The following is a 6525-nucleotide window of genomic DNA, read 5'->3' on the forward strand; positions in this document are numbered from 1 at the left end:
AGGGAAAGATTTGGAAATGTACGCGGTCGTGACGCAAGTCAGTGACATATGATTGACCGTACTAGAACTAGACCCAGATGAGAACTTTTTCACCCACCTCAGCACTGAACTTCAATCTCAGAAATTGGCTTTTTATCATTTACGCTGTCAGGATAAAGTGTCTCTGCCCTTTAGATTGTCTTTAAGAATAAGAATAGGTTATGTTCCTTCTAATAAGGGGTCCTGCTGCTACAGCAAGCTTCACTCTACTTCCCTCACTTAGGGTATCGATTACTTGCCAAAGCCACTTCCTCATTTATGTGAATCAGCTGAGAAATGGCAGGATTGATAATGAGTGTTTCATGTATAGCTCATCATCCTGAAGTGCTGTAGTTTTTTAGTGTGTTATGATCCATAACCTAATTACAGGCTCCTCCGTGTTTCAGGATTACAAGCTTGCATAGGCCCATACACATCCCCATGGTTTGTTGTGAGTGCAAACACTCTCAGTCCATGCCTTTCCTTCCCAAAATATTGCCTCCTCTTGTTGTTTGCTAATAAATCATGTTCCATATGCCACCTTAGAAGTGCTTAGATTTCTGGCAAGGGTGAGATGACGACCTTCTCATAGGATCATGACAAGAAAGAGCTATGAAGGGAGAAGAAGAGTCTTTTAAACTTGAATAACTGAAGTAAAATTGACAAACCTGGAGTTCTTTGTTTTGCATGCAGACTTCTTAGAGAATTCTGAATTTGAAATAGATGTGTTTTTGAAACACCAAAGTAACTTAGAGTGGCTGGTCATAGTAAAACTAAATGGGCTTAGCACCCTAAGTCACAAAGGCACAGAGAATTTAAAGGAAAAATATAAACCTTTTGGGGAAAAAAAACCAACCCAAAACATTATGGAAATTCAGTCTGAAATTAGGTTATTTGACCTGATGTTGTCTGTATAAAATGGTGTCTGAAGCCAACAAAGAGACACAGACATCTCCAGAGAGGAATTCAGTCCTTTTCTCTTGGTGCTCTACACTTTGTGGTCAGAGGGTGTTTTTGAAGTCCTTTTTCCCTCCACTCTGTAGCAGTGATTCAGTTCCTAGACAAAAGCAAGTAGTGACATGTTAGCTGCCCTAGGGATTCTGCTTGCTCTTCAGCTGCTTCTCCACGAGTCCTGCAGGCCCTGTGTCACAGCTGGAAGTCCCATGTTCTTGTCTCAGGTGCCCTGCATGGTGTTTGGGCAAGGTAGCCTGTCTCTTACTGCTGATTGAGAAGAAATACTTCTACTTTTAGACATCCTAGTGCCATTGAGACATATGATGGTGCAACAAGAAAACCATTTAATTTAAGAGGTTGTCGTCAAGACCCTTTATTTGCTCTTGAGCTGATGGTTGCCTGGTGCTGCAATAAACCAGCTCAGGTTTTGACCTGTCCAGTTCAGCTCCCTGCTGCCCCTGGGCAGCCTCAAAGAAAGCCTTAGTCTCTACAAGGAAGCAAGTGGGACTCTGGCAATACAGCCAGGTTTGGAAGAGAGAGTGAGACTCGAGCAACACCAACTTAGACCAGTTCATGCTTTGCAAACTGGTCACAAGGTAAAAAAAAGCTGAAATTGTCTTTCTACAGTGTGGTAACAACATAATTTTTCTCCATGCCTCCCACTGTAGTCTTCTTCTCCCTGACAGAAGGGGCTGAGCAGGTTGTCTTCACAGTTTACTTCGTGTTAAGTTGTCTTATTCTGGTGGCAGGAGAACCAGGGCTTTTTTTCAGTGCCAAAACCATTTTTTGGCAGTTTTTCTACCACAAGGAGAACCATTGTAAGGAGAATATACACTGACCAATACCCAAGGTAGGGGATTAATTTTCACAGACTCAGTTGTATGCTTTGATTCTGGCCTTACAGCCTGTGCATAAAGAGAGGGTCTGAAGCCACTCCAGAAGGGAAGAGGTGAGTAGCTTTATGCTTTCCAAGTCTCTGCTTGTTAAATGTCTCCTGGATGCAATGCATAGCCCCCTTCTGAGGGGGCATTTAAAATGGTAGGGGTATAATAGCAGCTTCCAGCCACCACAAGAGCTGCATGAGGCCACCACCTGAACTTTTCTCTTACTCCTTGCATCCATACCAGAGTGAGCTGCTAGTGCCAGTTCTGTATATTAAATGAACAGTTCTGTCTGGCATGAGCATAGAACAGAGCAATATCCCCCAAAAGCAGGAGAGAAACTGCACCTTCACTAAGTGTGCTCCAGAGCAGACTCCGCAGATACATCATGGCAGGGAAAAGCTCATAAAAAGGGTTAGAAGTGCCTATCTGCACACTCCTCCCTCAGACTCCACATCCAGGAGCATGTTTGTCACTCACAGAGGCTGCCCTGTATTTTTATTACGCTACAGGCTGGTCCTGTCTGTGGGGCTGATGCAGTAAACTTTCTAGTGGCCCACCTTCTGATCAGCAACTTTTCAGCTCTCTGTTTGCTTGGCTTCACCTTCTGCTCCCCTCCCCTATTTCACAAATGAAAAATGAAAGAGAAGAGATAAAATCCCTAGCTACAGAACCAGCCAGACTAGGCCTCAAGTATGATCAGCGTGAGGACCAAAACCCACTATCCATGACTGTAATGAGTTCATCAATCACTTAGAAGTAGCTCATGGAATTGGCTTCTCTGATTCCTGCTTCCTGCCTTTTTTCTCTTTACTGCTCCACTGCTTGACTTACTCAAGACCATGATCTGGGCTTTTACTCCAGCTGGTACATGTCACAGAAAAGTGTTTCTGACTATTAGCAGATGGGGTGGGGTTTTTTTGTTTGTATTTTTACTTGTGTTTAAGAAAAAAAGTGCAAGAGAATCAAACAAGAAAGTGTATCCTCTAAATGTACACTAGGAATAACTCAAGTTAGTGACATTGGACAGGTCACCTTTTCCTTGATGTTAGCATGTTGTGACTGGAGAGTCATTTACTAACTTTTCCAGCTCCCACAATGGATAGCAATCTGGTATATCTTAGATTATCCTAGGTCAACACTCACCATCCATATTAATACCTGCTTCTGGCTGTGGTTATTGATCATCTAGCAAGAATTTGATGAAATGCAAATGCACGGGGCTGATGCCAATGTATTCAGAAGGTATTCACCTGGCTAATGGGGTGCATCTCCAAGTCTATCCATCTTTCAATCATTTCTCTGCAAGACTACAGGTTTCCCTCAGGAGTCATCAGACTTTCTACTTACCCATCTACAGGGCTGACAAGAGATCCCTTTAGACTCCTCTGCCTTGCCATGGAAGGGGAGTGTTCCTTCACTCCGAAGATTTAAAAAGGGACCCCAAACCTGAAGGAGATCCTGGGACACATCTGAAGTAAAGCAGACTGAAGATTTGTCACTGAGTAAGTATGAAGGTAAGTGAGATATTCTGGTTGTGTGGGAAACACTTAGTTTGCAATTAATCCTCGTTCGTATGAGTATAATATTTAGGAACTGCAGGGGGACTTAACAGTTTTAACCTAATAACTTGGGCGGAATATATACACAGTTATATTCAGTGTGCTTGAAACAACTGTATGAAAAATATGTTGATAGCATAACATGCCCTCAAAACCAGGATGAAAGACCACTGTGAATCATAATGTTAAATCCTCTTTGTTGCCCATCACTGTTACCAGTGCACGAATAACAACATGGGCTACAGAGATGCAACTTGTTCACAGAGGATTCATGCTCGATGCTTTCATTTGCATGTGCTGCACCAGCAGACTCCAGGAGTCAGATAAGCCCCTCTTGTGACATGTGTAATCATGACTGATGCAAACAGGATGCTAACTTTCTTTTATTAAGGAAGGTAGTGATCCACTCTCCTGGTTGGGTGGTTGGTTTGGAATGGCAAGTCTCTTACGTTTGCTTGTTGTCTACACCCTGTCATTCCAGGTTTAGTAAAATCAAGATACACTTATAGCATCTTTATCCCTTAGTTTGTACTTTTTTCTCATTTCTGGAGGATCTAATGTTCTTGTAAATGGGAGCACAAAAGGTCTTGTCTCTGTGGCAGTGGTCTCACAGGTTTGGACCCTTCCTAATGAATGAGCAAAGAGAATAAAGTATGTTTGACTTAACATTCATCCTCCCATCTGATTGTTGCGTATTGAAGCTGAAATATCCACTGAGCAAGAGGAGGTTTGGCAGGAAGACAGGGAGAAAGGAGGGACTAGAAACACCTTTATATTTAAATGTGGAGTTGAAAGCGTCTACAGATCTGAAAAGCTTTTCCTGTACCTGGTGGTTCTTTGTTGTGCACAGGGACTGGGCAAACTGGCAGCAACTGGAATGGCACTGTTCTTGGCAGCATCCTTCATGTCTTGCTGCTGGAGTGCACCCCAGGTGAGCAGCTCACTCAGGCTGAATGTGCAGCCTCCAGGAATCTCCCAGGTTGGTGCTGTTCAGGTGTTTGCACAGGATAGTGATGGTGTGCAATACTGACATGTCTCTTTTCCCTTTTTTTCCCCATCTTTTTCCTGCATAAAGGCTCATTTCCAAAGGAGAAACTGGACTCCTCAGGCTATGCTCTATTTGAAGGGTGCACGTAAGTCTCAAGTTCTTCCCATTTTGAGGAGGCAACTTTCTCTACCATTGGATTCACCCTAATCTGCTCAGCTCCACACAAACAGTAAATCCCTGGGGTTGTTGAGGCCTGCAGGGATGTGCTCATTGTGATTTCTTCTCGTCTCTGAAACACTGGCATTGCCATTATTGCTACTTTTAAAAAAATAAAATTGAAGAAAGCAAGCACTAGAAGAGAAGAAAAACAAAGCACTGAAAATGCATAGTTTGAAACCTGATTGTAAAACCTATTGGAAAAGCAGTTTTCTTATCTGAAATGAGCTTAAAGGGGGATTAAAACCCTCTGGATACAGTAATAATTCATTCTGTTCATTCAGGCTTTATTAAAACATCTCAAGCAATTTGAGAACACACATTCCCATTTCAAGAATCTTGCATTACAGTAGGTACTAAGATCACAAGCAAGAAGAACTTGGATGTCAGTGTTATCAATATTGTTAAGGTTGTATAAATTACTTTTAAGTTTCTATTGTTAGTCCAGAGTTAAAGGAGCATTAAATATAAAGGCAAAATTTAGAGCTAAAGAGAGATTTTGTCCTTTGATGCAAATCCACAACATTTCAACAATTATCTTAATATTTTTTTAAATTCTACTCTGATTAGTTTTTTCAAAAGTAAAAGTTATCAGGCAGGACAGTCAACTTCCTTAAAATTAAAAAATAAATAGATTCAGAAGCTCATAATCCTGAGAGATATGCAAAGGAAGACCATAGAAATAATAACACAAAATAATTACAGGCTTCAAAACCTGTAAGTGTAACTGAAATAAGTTCTAGTCACAATAATAAAATTATTTCTGTTAATAAAATTTGGTTTTGTTTAACTCTTCTACTGAATAATGCACTGAGTTCCTTCTATGCCAATCTGTGTATCATTCTTATTGATGCATAAGAATTGTTGTGATTTAAATGTTTAGGTTTAAAACAAAAGTAAAAAATAATAGAAATATCCTCATGAAAGGCAATACCTCATAGTCCAGCAAAGAGATTGCAGGCTCTTGACCACACAGCAGTCAAGAATAGTGAGGAAAAGACAGTACATTTCTCCCTATGTATAGTTCCTACATCAAGTTAATACAAGAAAAGTGCTAAAATACCAGTTCTCTGGAAAAAAACAGTATCTTGAGTGTTCTAGTTCAGCTATTGCTGATTTGGAAAGATTTCAGGATGGGCTTATGGCCCCCCCCACCCCATTTTATGTTTGTAGAAGTATGGCTGTAATTTTGTATTTTGAAAGACTACTTGGAGATTGTAAAGTAGGGATTACAGCTGGAGGTTGTTCTCACCCTTTTCCCACTGCTTTTGTAGAGGGACGTCGATTCACCTCAGATGGGAGCCCACAAAGGGATGTATATGACAGAATGCAGCTTGGTATGTACGTGTGCCCAGATGTATGTGCAACATCAGCCTTTCCTCAGATTATGGGAAAAAGCTGTGGAAACTGGAGGGGATTTGCTTTCATGGAATTATATTGAAGGAAGCAATCAATTTCCCTTTTGTTAATTCCTTCATTCAAAAAAGCACATGGTTAAAACTGTCTGGCTTTTCTCTTCTGTGTACCTGTCTGACTTCATTTACATAAATTATGTTTCAGACTCACCTGGCTGTTAAATGGAATTAAATGGAATTACCTTTGACTTGTGTTTTCCAATGGAAAGTTCAAATCAAGCTATTAATTGTGCTGAACTGACAAATGACAAAAGTAGACAGCATTAATCCATGCTGGACAGTGTTTCTGGAGGAAACAGAGCACTGTACCAAAGCAAGGAACATATGAAAAAAGGAAAAACCTCTTTCTACCTTCTAAGGGACTTTGAGACAGCCTCCTTTTTTTAAAAAAAGATGGCTAGTCTCTTCTGTGTTAAATATTCATCAGGCTGGTTTTGAGCAGAGAATATTATAGACTGAAGGAGGCAAGAGGAATTTTTTCTCTTTTTGTC

This window comes from Chaetura pelagica, unplaced genomic scaffold (assembly GCF_000747805.2).
Source record: "Chaetura pelagica isolate M959 unplaced genomic scaffold, ChaPel_1.0 scaffold4, whole genome shotgun sequence".
Classification (NCBI taxonomy): domain Eukaryota; kingdom Metazoa; phylum Chordata; class Aves; order Apodiformes; family Apodidae; genus Chaetura; species Chaetura pelagica.